Raw genomic sequence first — 17934 nt, forward strand, 5'->3', positions numbered from 1 at the left:
AACCAATCCGGACCGGGGCCGAGGGTGGCCCGTGGGTGGCGTGAACAGCACTCCGTCTCGCCACCGAGGAGCCGCCGCTTTCCGAACACCGTGCTCTTTTTTTTAACAAGGGGCTTGTGGGTGACCAGCGAACCAACGCAAGCTTAAAAACAGGCATGGACGGCGTCCCTGGGGCTGCGCTGCCGACTCCGAGTCCACAGGTATGGGAAATGTATTTAGCGTGCGGAGCTGGAGCTGGACCTGGGCCCGCACGGCGTAGCCTGTAGCATACTGTACTCGGGCCTCTAGCAGCACGTCAACTCCGTCTCACCACGCTTACTGATGAGAGAGGGAGCGCTGCGCACTCCACCCATATTGTATGCATGACCTGCTTCCTCATCATGACAGTGAGGTCCTCAGTACAACTGCCCTCTAAAAAAATATACATTTAAGTCACATTAAATGCTTGGTAAATCAACGACAACAACCACAAGAGGGCAAATAACAATTGTGTGTATCTTTTTTTTACGTATTTCTTTATTTTGCAGCTGCGTTCACAAAGACACAAGACACCGTGAGAGGTTCCCTGCGGGGCCATAAATGTATGAAAGAATCACCATCACCAAAACCTGTAATCACACACAGCATGCTACTGAACCTAGGTCTGACTTTTTTGGCTTTCTTACCTTACCACTGTGGGAAGAATAAATGGTTTGTATCTTCTGATCCATTTACAGCTGTCCATTCCCACCAAACTGTTATGCATCATTTCTACTGTGCTTTATATAGGTCTACATATTGTGTGCTAGCCTATTTATGCTAGTGTCAGCCTATTTATGGCCCAGATTTCTGCTTCACAGTCTTCCTATACTGATAACAGTTAACTTATGAGCACAGTTCATAGCCTATATACAAATGAATCTGTCCTACAGCCAGTATACTGAATGCTGGATCTTTCCAGCTGTACATGTACTGTATCCTTGGGTATACTGTATATAGAGTTATTTTCCAAAATGCTACAAATCCATTCGATGAAAACATTAAAGGTATACTATGCAACGTTTTTCAGTTAATCAATTCGTTCCATACTGTTATATATGATTAAATGGGTCATTACCGGTCGAAAGGTGTATTTTTTGGCCGCTCTAGTGGTCTGTAGCGGTAAAACCACACTTGCAACTTCAGGAGACACCGGGCACGCACCCATGCTCTACTCCAGGAAGTGTCATGTAAAGTCTCATGAAAAGGCACGGCAGACTGACCGATTGAGGAGTTTTGTCAAATATACACGCTAAAGCTGTAGGGGAAGCTCTGAAGAGAAATATGCAAGCATAAAACGAGCGAAAATGAAAAGTGAAAGCGAAACCGGCGATGAAATCGCCAATCCTGCATAGTATACCTTTAAAGGAATGTTTCGGAATTTTACACTTTCAGCCCATTTTCTGTATTGCCTAGCATGAAAATGAGTGTTTCACACCAAAATCTCGACGATTGAGCCTGTTTGTGGAATTTGGCAGCTTTAGAATGGAGCTCTGTATGGCTTTAACATTGCTCGCTTTGTGCATGGACTTCCTGCATAGTATACCTTTAAACAAGTCATGTTATTTAATAGTGTATTTCAGGTAATATCAATGACTGCGTTAAGATCAATCAAATAACAGTAATCCATCCAATTACAGTTCCACTGAAATCAATGTGTATAAGCCGCAGGACAGTGTTTTATGCAAGTTAAAAGAAACAAAACCATATTAACCGCCCCCCTGTATTAACCTCATAGCTGAAGAAATTTTGCAAAATCAATGTATAAGCCGCGGCTAATAGTCAGGAAATTACGGTATTCTGCTTGCTTCTGACTCCCCCATATTCCTCTCCAATGGTGCTTGCTCTAGCCCTGGCGGGTCCCAGCTCTGGGCTCTGTGAAGCGCATTAATACAGCTTCGATGGTCAGCTCCATTCAAAGTGCATTCAAGTTCTTAAGATCAGATAGTAACAGCAGTACCGGTGGTAATGAGTAAAACAGTCTTTGCTTACAGAAAACACACTTCACAGTGTGTATAAATGAGTAAAAGTGCATAAATAGACTCAAGTATATGAACTGACTGAATTGGAGAGGCCGGCGCCACACAACCAGCAGTGGGTCTGTTGTTGCTGCTGCTGCGTCCTGCTCTGCTGCCTGAGACCCTGCCGAGTGCTGACATTCACAACGTGGTAATCTTCAATATCATTTCCCCCGATGATTCTGCCTTGATCCTTTATTTAATCATCCACCTGGACTACATGCAACAGTCTCACTGCTCAAACCTGACTGCTCGGCACGTGCACACTCATATCTCAAAAACTAATCCGGCCCAGCCATGGAAAATCCTCTCCATATGCTGTGTCCGGTGGAAGAGAGGAAGACAAGAGAGAAGGGAGGGGAGGTGAGAGAGAGAGAGAGGAGAGAGAGAGAGAGAGAGAGAAATGGGCAGATGTTGGCAGCACTGCAGAGCTGCCCCTTCACATTTATTCTCATGTTACAGACCTTCCTGCATGCCAGCATTCAAAAACTACCAGACTGCGGTGCCATAAAACTCCTAAACTGCAACGGGGCATTTTATTTCACTGCAGGGCCACTCCGGCTGCTTAGCACCCCCAGCCCTAATAAAACTCACAAGCACTTCTGCAGCCTTCACCTTGTGGTCAAGCGAGGCCCTTGTGTGTGTGAGAGGCCTCGTACGATACGATAGAGCCGACGCAGGACACACACACACACACCCCTGCCTAATCCCTCTGAGCCCTGTTGGGATTCAGGGGGCAGCACCGCTGACGTTGACACGGCACCTGGAACATCCTCCGGTGGTGAAACAACAGCAAAGCCCCGTGCACCGTGCACCGTGCCCCCCCCGAGTTCATCATCCGCGCTTCCCAGAAAGCTTTCGCTCTACCCGCTAAATAAAAAAGGTGGTTAGCGAGGTGACAGAATCCTCTGTAAATACCGCTCCGCGTGGACAGGACAGTGGACACACAGCGCTGGCGGCGGCGGCGGCGGCAGCAGCACACTCTAATCCCTGGCCAAAGCTGCCTTTCTAGGAACGGTGGGTGGGTGAGGGCACATGTGGGCCCCGCGGAGGGGGAAGTGAGCTCAGAGCCCTCCGCTCAGGGGCCAACAGGTGGGGTTTTAAGAGAGGAGGAGGAGAGGGCAAGCGGGTAAGTGAGGGAATTCGGGAAGCTTTAGTCAAACAAACTGAGCCCACGTGTGAGTCGTTGAAGCTGAGGGTGTGATGGCTCAACACACACACACACACGTTCCCAATTGAATCTTTCTTCCAAATACGACTAAGAAATGTACTGTAACTTACAAGTACAACTGTAACACAGCATAATACAAAGGACTCATTTGGGGTCATGGTGTCATGAACTCCAAGAAATACCTGGGCTTTTAAAAACACAATCTGAATGCCCTGCAAAGATGCTAAAAGTGAGTCATGATTGGATCATCCAGCAGGTCAGTGATCCAAAATGCATGTCTAGATCACTGCAAAAATGGCTTACTGAACACAAAACTCCACAGAAAACCAGTAGGGTGAGCTTCAGAAAAGAATGTGCAAGAGAGCACCTAGGAATCTGGTTGATCCAGAGATATTCTGCAAAAAGGAATGCTCTTCAATACTGTGCTCAAGCAGCTGTAGCGTCTGTATCACACTCAGCTCCAAGTGCCCATGGGAACCAACCGGGTTCGAATCCGGCCCAAGAACCCACAATTTCATAATCCACCCCATCACCTTCCACATGCTTCGTGTACTGTTCTATCTGGATAAAGGAAAAAAACCCAAAAATATACTTTAAAATCCACCGCTTTCTATTCTCCGACTTTATGATATATCAAACTAAGATCAAATGTTTTTACTCATCTTTACTAGGGGTGCCAATATACAGTACAGTATGTGAATGTCTCTGTATGCAGTGCAAAGAAATCATAAAGAATTACATCATAAAGAAATCTGCCAAAAAAATATTCAATGCTCTTATGGAACAAACATATAATGCAATACAGTGAAATGATTCAAAGAAGTGTTCTAATATTCACATTTACGCTGTGCATCTGGTACATGGGAGTCATCGAAACCTGCAGTCATGTCAAGACCCATGTCCTTCCTGCACGCCTGATTTCCAGCATACTTGTGGATATATGTGTGTGTGTGTGTGTGTGTGTGTGTGTGTGTGTGTGTGTGTGTGTGTGTGTGTGTGGTGGGCGAGGATTTATATAGTCTGTGTGTGGCCCCAGCTCTCACTCCCAGCAGTATCCTCATACTAATCCTCCACAGCTATCCAGCCAGCCAGCCAGCCAAATACCTGTGTACTATCACTTTTCTCCACCAGGGGGTGGTGGAACACATCCCCCACACACAGCATCCACGCCACCAAACAGCCATTATAGCTGGTAGTCTACTGAAAGAGAGTACAAGTTAGGACATAGAAACCCTACACTACACAAGTCATCCATGAGGGCAGTATAAATCAAATCTGCCGAGTGGAGAAACTCAAAGCAAAAGTTGCCGAAACTGATTTTTATTTAAGTGTAAAAATAATCCTCTCATGAGATTTGGTTGATGACGCAAGCCTCCAGCACTGCCCATCTACAATTCCATTGGCAGACTTGACACTGTGCCTCAGTAGACAGAGTGGATACTCTGAGGACTGCTCTAGCTATAGCATGCTACGGCCTGCGACACCACAGATTGCTAATAAATCCTGTAACTCCCGTACAGCCTGCATTTGTTTGCACAGATCCTCTTGTGTCCTTTCAATTGAAGTGAATTTCCGAATGATCAAAACGCCATGAACCGATCACAACCTACGATGACAGACAGAGGATGACTGTCAGTGCTGCTTTGTACGCTAGCAATGGCTGTGCGGATAGCATCACTATCAAATGGCAGACGTGTTTTCTTTTAAACAACTGCATTTAAAACCTATGTTTAAAATACAAATGTGTTCGAGCATTTCCAAAAAGATTCAGTTACAAATTGAATGTACAACTTAAGCTTAATTTCACCACTGGTTATGGCCCTTGGAAACTGAAATCAAGATTGAAATAGAGAATTGATTTGGCATCAGCTAGGATAGTTGATCAGCATCACAAACCAGAAGTGTGTGTGTGTGTGTGTGTGTGTGTGTGTTTGTAAGTACACACATGACTAAATGTGTATAAAGGGTAAACTGAGCACTGGTGTGAAGTCAGGAAAAACACACACACACACACACACACACACACACACGTTTTGCCTCAGCAGAATGTTAATAATTGCTTGCCTCCAAGTTGTTCTAAAAATAGAAGACATCAACATGGTTTAGATTTGAATCACATCTTTGGGTGGTTTGTATTTATTTTGGTTGTCTCTAAAAAAAAAGGCTAACAAAATAAGTGAATATGCCAACACACACACACACACACACACACACACACACACACACACACACACACACACACACACACACACACACACACACACACACACACACACACACACACACACACACACACACACACACACACACACACACACACACACACACACACACACACACACACACACACACACACACACACACACACACACACACACACACACACACACACACACACACACACAGCTAACAACCTTAGAACATTCATAACAGAAAGAGAGGCATCAGGGGGGTAATAATTGCTTACCAACTCACATTTTTCCCTTCACAGTCAAGCTCCAAACATTAACTTCACATTGGAGCCCATGGAAAGAGTCACATTGTCACGGTAGGTCCTGCAACCAATTCCCATTTTCCTACCTCTATGAGCAGGTCTGTGGGTGCATGGGTCTGACTGTTTATGGCTGTGTAAATAATGTATGAATGCGTTCCCCATTCTGTCTGCGATTGTGTAGGTGGTTGCAGCATGGACGGAAGGTTAATGAATCAAGTCTGACAGGACGGGATTGAGAATGTGCGAGAGAACGAGAGTGAGCTTGAGTGTGTGAGCGTGTGTGTGTGTGTGTGTGTGTGTGTGTGTGTGTGTGTGTGTGTGGGAGCATATGAGGGTGAATAGATGTGGGTTGTATTGTGTGCTTCTGCTTGTGTAATATTAGTCATTATGTATGTGTGAGTGAGTGAGGGAGAGAGAGTTGTGTGAGCGGATGTGTGTGGGTGTATGCAGGAACAGAGGTGCTGTGTGTGTTCAGGCCTCGGTGATTGCATCATCGTGCCTGTTGAGCCACACACACTAAACTGCAGTGGCCTGATCAGCTTGTCAATCTATAACCCTCTCTTCCGCTCCACGATGACCGCGCTGAGACAGACATGAGATAAGAGATAAGTGAAGCCACAGTTAGCTGTAGCCTACACTATATACCACACAGTCTGCCATGACAATAACCCACAGAAGTAGTAACTATGCATGAGTCAATAATAATATGCATATTGATATCTGAATGATAATTATCCACAGAAGTAGTGTTACATAAGTTACATTTCTGTTGAGGGCAGAACTTTTTTTCTGTAATCTAATCAGATATCACTGAAAGATGTAGTGCAACCTCTGTGCATGGGTGAAAGGATGCACAGAAATGTGTATCTTTTTCCACTTCTCAAACGTACTGATATCTACGGTACATACATTTTATCCTTTTGCACACCTTTGCAATGCGTAGAAGCCTTTATAATTTAGACCCCTGGAGTGTAAATGCTTAAATAATGAATAAGCAAAGGCCATGCATGCAACCCATGACCATCCAACACTGTATGCTCAGTTCCAAAACATTGAATGTGCCACATTTCAATCATCGGGCGCCTGATAAAACAATGCTGAAACACTAACAGAGACACGTCAATAAGCACGTCACACAAGGCATTAACCACTGTCTGTGTCCTGACACAACCCTCTAGGAGTCGCACAGAGACAGATAATGTAAGCACCCACACGCCTTATCATACAGTCTCATCTCATTTAAACACTTTCCAGAGTCTAATTACACACACACACATACACACACACACACACACACACCTTTAAAAGCAGTCATATCAGCAGTCATACTGTATCAAGAATCTGTGCGATGGTAGCGTAGTGGTTAAGGAGCTGGGCTAGCATGCAGTAGCCAGTAAAGTTGTGGGTTCAATTCCCGGTTCACGCCACGCTCTTGAGCGACACACTCAACCCTACGTCACCCCAGGTTGACTGGCCCTTGTAATAATTGACATATGCAAGTCCCTTTGTATAACAGCGTCAGCCAAATGAATACATAAACAACTTCTCCTGAACAATCCAGCATTCAATACTAGCAGAAAAACCCATAATCAACCGCTACATACAACAAAAGAGCATTCAAAACTACCAGAAAAATCCATAATCAACTGCTCCATACAACAATCCCGACGGCCACTTGTGAAAGCAACCCCACAATCCACTCCTCACAGCAACTCTCAGGAAGGCTTACTTATGTACTGTACAGCGGAGGCAAGAGAAATGTGTGAACGTCACTGTGCAGATATACATCTACATACCGTGCAGACGGCCAAACACAAACCAGGGAGTAGCAGGCAATAGTCCATATACAGCACACAGTTTGCAGCAACAGTCAGCACCATGCAGGGACAATATGGCAAGGGCTCCCGGGAGAGGCATGCTGCGGGTCCTTGAGTATGGTAAGGCGATTCCTCGTGTGAGATGGAGAACCAGGGAACATGAGAGACGAGACAGGAGTGAGGAATGAGAAAGGTCTGTGAATGTGTGTCTGTGCGTCTGTGCACGCTTGTGATAGGTGTGTGTGTGTGTGTACTGTACGTGAGAAAGTGAGAAGACAGTGTACATGCACAGGTGTGTGTGTATGTGTAGGTATACGTGTATGTGTATGTGTACAGTATGTGTATGTGTATTCGTATGTGTGTGTGTGTGTGTGTGTGTGTGTGTACATAAGATAGTTGAGCCGGATATGAGCAAGCGAGGGGTTAAAATAACACTCCCCCCTCCTCTGGCTGAGCTCCTTCCTCTCACCTCTCCTCTGGGCTGGGGAGCCGTCAGTCGTGCCCCCTGCCCCACCGCCCGTGGCATTCACACAAGCACTCCAGAAGAAGCACGCTCGCTGCTATTTCAGTCCCCCCCCCCCCCTTCCCCTCTCCCCCCTGCTACCACCCCTTTTTCCTCCAAGCATCTGTATCTCTTCCCTTGTGCTTTGTCTCCCACTATCTCCTCAACTCTGCCTACCTTGACCCCACCCCCACCCCCAGACCCCCACCCTATCCATTTCAATTTACCTCACTGACAGTTTCTCACAGATATTCTCTCTCTCTCTCTCTCTCTCTCTCTCTCTGTCTCTCTCTCTGTCTCTCATCATACACTCTTCCTCTGGGGTAAATATAGATCCATGGCCCCTGATGGGCCACCAGTACCCAGCACCCCCCACCCCTGAAAAATGTAGCCTGTTACATGCCCTCTTCTGTACAATGACCAGTTGCAAACAGGAACATTCAGATAACACACACACCAAACTGGGACTAACCAGTTGTCAGACAAGCATACCTTGTAACATGTAAACAAATACCCGCTCTCTTGCACATGCATTTATGTTGTAACTTAACCAGTGCACCAAACTTACTGGGACAACACAGGGTACTCCGATAAGAGGGTCGAGAGTGTGGGAGTTAAAACCTATTTCAAGTCTGATTATCTAGTTTATTAGAAATGTGGGCTTACCACTGGAACAGGTCACACACAAGCCTCTCTTCAAATGGCCAACATTTCCTCTCCAAAAACGTTTGGTTTGGAAAATATAGGACTAGCCACACACACACACACACACCCACACACATACACAGACACACACCCAAAGAGCCTTACCTCAGCTGTGCGCCACTATGAGGCCTTTGTGCAGACAAAAACCCGTCATTGCTTAGATTACCAACACTGACGTCTCTCCTGTTCTTGTAGAAAACAGACAACCACTGTGTGTGTGCGTGTGTGTGCGTGTATGTGTGTGTGTGTGAGTTTTAGACAAGAAGTGCATGTCTACTCTAGAAAAATGCCCTGATATCTTGGGTATCCATACCTATCTTAACACGTTGTACCATAACAAAGAGTATAGAAGTACTTCTATACTCTTTGGCCATAACACTGGGGAATAGTGCTGATTGAGAGAGCGCTAAAAGAGCAGAGGGGAGAAAAGCGAGCGTGACGGTGAGGGGAAGGGAGTCAGGGATGGATGACACGACACACTGGGTGCCCAAGCAGTGGGCAGTGTAGTGACGGTGGGGGTTGGCGCCTCAGGCTGCCTGTGTCACATGACCAGCCAGAAGCTGTAGGCATGTGGGAGGAAAGAGTAACAGGATCCTGCTCATTCACCTTCACTTCCCATGGCACCAAACACACATACTGTATGCACGCACACACACACACACACACACACACACACACACACACACACACACACACACACACACACACACACACACACACACACACACACACACACACACACACACACACACACACACACACACAACGTATGACACAATCCAGCACTCATAACAGATTTGGAAGAGTGGAGAGAGAGAGCCATGCCGTACAGGACTTGAAGTGACATATGCACACAGTCATAGACACACACACAGCATGTTGCCTTACAGTATCAACTGTGAATTCTACCATCAGTTAACCAACATGTAAAGTCACACCAGTTCAATAACTCCAATGGCTGCCAACCTACAACAAGCATTAGTTTAGAGAGTATGTCTCCCAGGAGATCTTACCTGAAGTCCTGCAAAGAGTGAAGAGAAGAGGGCAACGCCACGCTAGTGTGTATGTGTGTGTTTGTGTGTTTGTGTGTGTGTGTGTGTGTTCAGCCTCTATGAGGCAGGCTGGTGGCCCAGTCCATGTCTGCAGCTGCTGCTTCTGAGAGCTCGGAGCTGCGTGTCACTCAGAGAGGCCATCCCTCACGCGGCCGTCCATGGAGCACCAACGGAGAGGAGGCTCAGTGTCAGCGCTGCACAAACACACAATCATGCACTCATGTGAGTATACAGTACAGTACGTACACACACACACACACATACACCTTCCAGTAGAAAGATATTTTGATCTCACCCACACACAAATTACCATCAGTCAACGACACATTGCTTGACACTAACTGTAGGCAAAGCAATTTCTCGCTTTGTCAAAAGTTTTATGAACATATAGTATATGTCCTACAAAGCAACACATCAGATCTATTTAACAATAACAAAAAAAAATGCTCGCTGGTTCTTGTTCTTAGTCTCTCTCTGTCTTTATCCCCACCTCCTCTCCATTTACAGTACTGATACACACATTCACACCCCTTTTTCACAACACAGAGCATGAATTTCAATGTCATTCCAACAAGATAACAGATAAACAGTTATTTCATACAATGTCCCAAGGAGCTGTCGCCGTGAGATCTGACTGTGAACGAAATTGAGCGTGTTCTTCCTCTGTAAGCTCTGAGCATATCTTGTAATGTAGGAGAACACGGTGGACCTGCTGTAGTTAGTCAGTGATACATCTACAGTGACAAAGCTACTGTATGACATCAGCCTTCAATTACCTCAGTACAGCCCACATATGAACACACACACACACACACACACACACACACACACACACACACACACACACACACACACACACACACACACACACACACACACACTCTCTCTCTCTCTCTCTCTCTCTCTCTGAACGATCAATGTCATGATGGACAGAGATACTATGAATACACCCACATGATCATCCTGTTTGCATACTTACCACAATCCGAAGGTTATTTTATATGACTTGCCTTTAGAAATACCCTGAATCACAAAGAGACAGGTCTGACTGGTAACAATAGTGTAACAGAAGACCTGGGCTCAGCCCTTACGCTGCATTATAGGCAACATTTCCAGCAGACAGATAAGTTTCATTTTGCAAGAAATCTGATAGAATGTGTGAAAGACAAGTGAGGGAAATTGCCCATACAGAGTTACACACCTGCAAAGGAAATGAAAGAGAGAACTCCCTTGGGGAGGACGCTGAAAGCCGCCACCGTCACATACACACAGACAAAACCACAAGCACACACTCTCGCATAAGCTTTTCTCACTCTCTCTGATGAATGGTGTCAGATCACACACACCCTGAAAAGTCTTACAGTACCAAGCAGACCAGAAAGATATAACCTCAAGCCATGAGTGTTTTAAAACTCAATCCATTATAAAACAGCTTTGAAATGGTTGTAATTAACAAAATAGACTAGGACCAAAGTAACTGTCAGATGTGCTTGTACAATATATTCCCCCCAGACCTCAGGAGAAAAAAAATATTTCTTACTCTCCAGAACCGGGGAAGGTTAATTTACAGTTAGTATAGCAGTTCGGCTCTGGAACAAACTTCCAGATGACAAAAGAAGTGCCTCAACTGCTGCCAGTTTTGAAACAATGCTTAAGACAAATCTGATGTTTTTATTATCTATTACTTGATCATCAATTATGGTATTATAACTGGTATTTTTGTAAGTGTTTTAATATTATCCTTTCTAACTTTCTTTTTTTTCATTTATGTATAATTAGCATTATCTGGTATTATTGTTTTATTTTGATTAAGCAAATACTGTGTAATGTGCTATACAAATAAAACTACCTGGCCTAACATGAGATATAAATAAGGCACATGCATAGGTGTTACATACAGAAGACACATGGATAGCTGTTACATACAGAAGAAACTGTATATACTGTTGTAGTTACAGTACATACAAATCAAGTTACATAGTTCCTAGTAACTGTAAACCAATAAATGCATTGGAGTGACCAGCAGGTCATTATTCATGCTGACAGAAGACCTCCTGAAGTGTGGGAGTCTGATGGAGCAGCACAATTTGATTCCTTGGAGGGCACAACTCTGGCTATTATGACATCAGAGCTGACAAAGTAAGCCGATTGGCTGGCTAGCAAAACAGGGAGGAGACATGGTTGGCCAGTGGTCGTCTGGAGACTGCAGGAATGCCGCCGTGGCTCCGGCCTGTGAATCAAGCCAATTCACTTCCCAGTCCTCCCACCTATGCTAAGGAACAGCCAGTGCACAGCCACCAACTCTCTCACTTCGGCCCATCCACAAAAGCGCCTTTGTCTCAGGGCAAAACACACGGGCGTTTCTACAAGACAATTTAGCGTTTCCTCCCCGGAGAATTGGGTAATGGTGTGGTAATGGTGCCACTGTTGCACTGGTGGTGGTGGTGGTGGTGGTGCTGCTTCTGGTGGGGGGTGGGGGGAGACTTACTTCCCCGGGCCGAACGCAAAGATTATGTAATGGGTGGCTGGTCAGGCTGTGCTGGGCTGACTGAGGCAAGCCTGTGGTGGGACAGCCGAGGCGAGCCTGACGCCATGCGGCTCCCTCCCTCACTCCAGGGACACTTAGGATGCCCCCCCCCCCCCAAATCCTTGTACTGTATGCTCTTCCACTCAGCAACAACAGGGAGAAAAGTATAACCCAAGGGTAAGTGTTTGGGTGTACAATCTGTATGCCAGTTTCCTGATGACAAGGCTCCTCAAGCTACTGTCAGTTGATGCTGCGGTGATTTTAGCTGCTTAGACAAATAAGAGAGCTATGAAAGTCAGTAGCCATAAAACAACTGCTTTTGTGCTATCACCTCATCCCCATTTACATCAACCAAGCCAAGACAAGAGGTGCAGTACTCCTAAGCCTAAGATACTCAGCTGAAAGCAACAATACACTGTAAAAGCTGACTGAAACCAGTTTGTTTGGAGACATGCAAAGTCACAGAGTACTCTGTCTATAATCTATAATCTTCATTCAGTACTCAGTCCATCCATGCTCACCTCAATCATACAAATATCCCACTACACTGTTCTTACAACACTGACCACATTAAGGACACATTCACACTGGACCATTTGGTCCGAACCCGAATTGTTTGGAGCGATGGTTTGGTGATTTCTGATAATGTGAACGCATGGTCTGGGGTACTGCTTGGTAGAACTCCGGTGCAATTTGAAAGCTACAGCATCTGTTCCAAAACCAGGAAACAATTATTATTAGTTTATAAACTGCTGTTTTTGCAATGTTGCCAATGTTTGGCATATTGGTAAAAAAGAAGCTAGTAAACCTAGAAGCTAGCAACCTAACAAAAAGAAAGGGATTTCTCATCAGAGGGTGAAACTGTTTTAAAAAAGAGCCTCAAAGGCATTGGACTTCTGACCAAAACATGGAGGCCAAATCTCAGGTCTGACAAATTGTGCCCTAAAATACTGTAAGGCGAGTCATCCATCACCAAAAAATAAAACAAAGTATCACAACCACTGTGTGGTGTAGTGGTTCTCAAACTGTGGGTCGTGCCCGGAATTACAGCAAGGGGAAAAACAGAGAATGAGATATCTTGATTTTCATCCTGCAATGTTGGGGCAGGCACGAGCATCTCTGGGTGTTGTCAAAACGGGGGCCTGGCCTGAAAAGTTCGGAAACCACAGCTCTGTGGGACCTGAGGTGCCTCCAGCCTCGAAAACATTTACATGGGTGGGGGGAGGGAACTTAAAAAAAAAAAGGCAGAACAACCAGTGGGCTTCCAACAACTCACCAATCACATGGAGTTGAGTTTGAAAAGTTTTCAAAGACAGTGGTCAGAGGAGTCCACACTCATCTGTCTGAACCCGAGCCCACCCGTGGACACTAACGTCTTTCATTCTGGCGAGTTCAGAGGAGAGCTCAGCAGATTTTAAAGCAGGCTGTACAAGCCAAGCCAGGGGACATTTATGGGACAACTGCCCATAAATAGTTGCCCTGGAGGGCTGTTATTCTTTCCCTACATTGAGTCTGGCAAAGGACAGAGCAAATAATGGTGGAGACGTAAATATCCAAAAAAAAAAAAAAAAAAAAAAAAAAACATTTCAGTAAATAGATTTCTTTTGGAAATAACTAAGCCTATAAACTTATACAGTTGTGTTCAGAGGTTTTCATAATTTGCAAAATGTGAACCATTCTTCAAGAAAACATGAGCGATCAGCCAAAGCACATTACTTTTCATTTAATGAGAATCAAATTAAACCAAAAGTCATGCCATAATAGTATAATCATTCTGCTTTTATTCTCAAAATATTGAGATGATCCATGTTCTTGATCTGCTATTATTAAGCATCAATGATGGCTTGCAGCCTTCTGTGGCAGTTGTGGATGAGTACCTTTCTTTTCTTTTCTAATGGTAGTCATGTCCATTCCTCTTTGCTTCTGCTTTAGCCACTTGCAGCCAAGGTTGACTTTGTTTTCTGGTGACTGTCATTTTGAAAAGTGTGTCCCATACACAACTTTTGGGCTGATGAGTGTAAATTGTCTTCCACTATTTTCTGATACCTATTTTGAGCAAATTATCTGTGCCTTTGTAGCTCACACATCCCCAAATCATTAGAGGTCCACCTCCATGGTTCACCGTGGGAACGGTGCACTTTTCATTGTAGACTTCATGGACTCCTTTCTAAACAGCATTTTTGGTTGTGACCACAAAGTTAAATGTTGGTCTTATCACTCCAAAAGACTTTGTTCCAGAAGTTCTGAGGCTTGTCTAGGTGTTGCTGGGCATATTGTAAGTGTGCCGTTTTGCGGCATTGAAGCAATAATGTTTTTAATGTTGTCTTTCTTAGAACTTAAACAACAGCACAAATTAGTCCAACTTATTTGAGCCTAAAGAACCACTCAAAAATAATCCACAACAGCCTCCAGACAAAATCAGCAGGTCAGTTATAAAAAATAAATAAATAAATAAACACTATATCACCAAACATGCTTTTCACTCAGGCTCTGCACCTGTGTGACCAACCCAGTTTAGTTCTAGGGAACCTGTGCAGGAAAATAACAATAGTCTCTCATCCACTCAAGGCAGGCATCCACCCAATTGCCTTTGTTCAGCCTCACACCAGTTAACATGTCACCAGGCCACATGTATGGCTAGCATGGACAATACTGTATATGAATTACATGAGGTTGCCTCATTTCTCAGCAATAAGCCATTTGGTGTTGAATGAGTGAATGGTGGAACTACTGTACATGACGGTCAGTCCAGAAATGCCTGACATATCAAAAAAATAGCTCTAGTCATAGCTGCTCCAAAAGTTGAATGGGTTGTTCATTGGCCCATGCAACTCCATACCACCACGTTTCAATAAAATAAAACAATAAAATCCTGCACACTGACTGTACCAAAATAACTTGCTGGAGGAGGAATTACAGTAAAGGGGAATCCTACCCTTAGGCCTACATTACTATTTAATAACATGAAACATACTGTATGGTTGCCATATTGTATTCCATTGTATTATGCTGCAGTCTTGGGTGCTCCTGTCATGACACAAGAACGCCCCGTTGGACGTTTCATCGTCCAATCGCAAAGTTTTGCAAGGTACACTGAATTTGATGCAAACTCCCTTGTTCCCGGTTACTATACTTTCCTGCTTCTTAATTCGATGAGAACATACAGTATAGACTCAATATAGACTGGTTCTGGTCTGGTTCTCGCTAGGAAGCTGAGTGGAAGATACTCTCGGCTACTCACCACCACTCTACCTGTACAGACTACTTGATCTTATTTTGAAACACTTGTTTGATCTAACAAGTTAACTAACTAGCGGATATTATTAATATTGGTCCAGATGTTAATAGTTATCAGTTCAGCAGAAGAGGCGAATAAGAAGGGACATGGGGACGCCCCTTTTTGGCTGCAGCTGGATGATATTGGGGTTTATGGCGAATGTTTGCAACACTCGCAAACAGTCTGAGGGGGTACTGTACTGTAGTTCTCCGCGAACATTCAGTGGAGCTGGACATGAGGTGGATGAAGTGTTATCGTTACAATGGAATCTTTACACCAAAGTTGTTGAAATTGATCTGATCAGAGAAAAAAATGTCTGCCATGAATGTTTGCTACTGTTTGCAAAAATATGAATGCATTGATATTGACTGGTGCCTCACATATTTATATATCAGTTTTCTCCCCTGAATGAACATTTTTTGCGTTTTCTAGACTTCATTCACAGTATCTAGGCGATTTTCCGAACATGAGGTCATGGTTGGCACTACCGGCATGCCCAGGGGAAATTCCTACCGCCGACACACCAAAACAACCTGAGAAAATGTAAATCAGTTTTCCAATAAATTTGGTCACTCACGCAAGAACAAACAGCCCTTTTGTTGACAGATGAACTCACTGTCGACACACCTTCCAGAGCAAACATGTGAGTTGAGTCAGCACAGCACATGAGCACTCTGAGCCACAGTGCAAAACTCCTGCACAGTCCTAACAATGACAGCATGGCTGATGATGACATCAGTGTGGATCCAGCAGAGAGCACAGGTGTGTGCAGTGCACCCAGCAAACTACGTGCTTCCAAACACACATACACATCCTACATCCAAACACATGGTTCATGATCCTGAATAAAGAACACCAACTCTACTGTTATACACTGGTACTGTATATGACCGTACTATCCAGAATATTCGGAAAGTAAACACATTATTCAGAACATGCCCCTTTTGGAATATTAATTTACATGTAAGTCTGTATGTTCATACAAGGAACTTTGGTTGGTTGCTTTGACAACTTGGCAAAAAGCGTGGCTAAAAGTTGACTCTTCTGTGGTGAAGATGAGGGCAATTTATGAATTCAAACTACAGTATATCAAGTTTAAATGTAAAAGGAATTCAAGATAGCCAAAAGTATCGCAATAGTGAAATCTTTGAGCAACAAACCTAAAGAAGCAGGTTTTGCATGGACTGGTGGCAGATCAAAGCGGTCAATAGTGGCTCTAATCCGGGCAATTTAACCTATTTTGCAGCCATGGATAAAATTCAGGAACAAAGCCTGCTTTGACATCATGACACTGCTACTATTGGCGTACTTTGCTTGTTTATTCAGAATACGCCGATTAACATAAATGAAAATAGTCCAGCTCAACACTGCTCAATGCGCATGTAAACATTTTGTTCTGAATATTGCCTTAACCTAATGGACCTTAATCGGAATATGTTGCACATTTAACAATTGATTTTAAATTGGGAAGACAACATTGATTTTCACTTGGGCTTTTATGCACAAGTCAATGAACACTTAGCACTCTAACTGTGGCGGAACTGACTAGGTTTAAATGCTCTCCACTGGCAACGATGGCTCAACGTTATTTGATCACATCACATTTTATAAGGTTAGTTAGTTGTCTGGTACATTTGTAAAACTTTCTTTAGGAGGAAAAATATATTTTGCCATGTTATAGCTATCCCCTGAGATATTTGAAATCATCGTATTGTGCGACACTACCTTTTGCCACTCACACTATAAAACCACCACAGCAGGAACTGTGATATTGCTTTACATTCACTTCCAAGTTCTTTCCAGCAGCCATATTCATATTTTGGTCTGAGTTCTTTGGCTTATTATGATGTACTCCAGCTGCTGTCATCTTTACCACAGATTTATGACTAAATACAAGACGCAGAGGTTAATTGGTAGAATCAACATCATAAAAACAGTACCCTTAAGGGGCCTAGACAGATCAAAGATAACATCCGAATCAAGTTCAAACATGTCAGAAGTCTGCAAAATGAAAGCGACAACAGCCCACAACTCCTACAGCACAGAACTACATTGTACTGTAATCCAGTTTTTAGACTGTAAACTCAGTTGCAGTTTCACTACAGTCCACACTTCAGTTGAGAGGGATGATGTTGACTTGTTTTAGTGTAGGCCTACTGCAGTTGTATGTACAGTTTTCAGTCCTGAAAAACTGTGGGAGTATTACAATAACACGGTACAGGAATCCACCCCTATATGCCATAAATCATAATGTGAGACATGTGGTCGACATGCTGGCTTCTGCATTGTCCCTGAACTCCCTGCCTTACCATTACAATTTACTTGTCTTATATAGGCTGCCTTATCAAGCCTT

At 44.1% G+C, this 17934-nt stretch overlaps 1 protein-coding gene across 3 annotated transcripts in view; it reads right to left on the reverse strand.

The window, feature by feature from the left end:
* Positions 1 to 17934, reverse strand: part of tnk2b (tyrosine kinase, non-receptor, 2b) — a 60323-nt gene that overhangs the window by 40734 nt on the left and 1655 nt on the right. For all 3 annotated transcript variants that reach the window (XM_062528435.1, XM_062528420.1, XM_062528428.1), the window contains one exon: positions 9739 to 9971. The gene's annotated coding sequence lies outside the window, so the exon portion shown is untranslated. The remainder of the gene's footprint in view (positions 1 to 9738; positions 9972 to 17934) is intronic.

The sequence above is a fragment of the Sardina pilchardus genome, chromosome 2, assembly GCF_963854185.1.
Source record: "Sardina pilchardus chromosome 2, fSarPil1.1, whole genome shotgun sequence".
NCBI classification, from domain to species: domain Eukaryota; kingdom Metazoa; phylum Chordata; class Actinopteri; order Clupeiformes; family Clupeidae; genus Sardina; species Sardina pilchardus.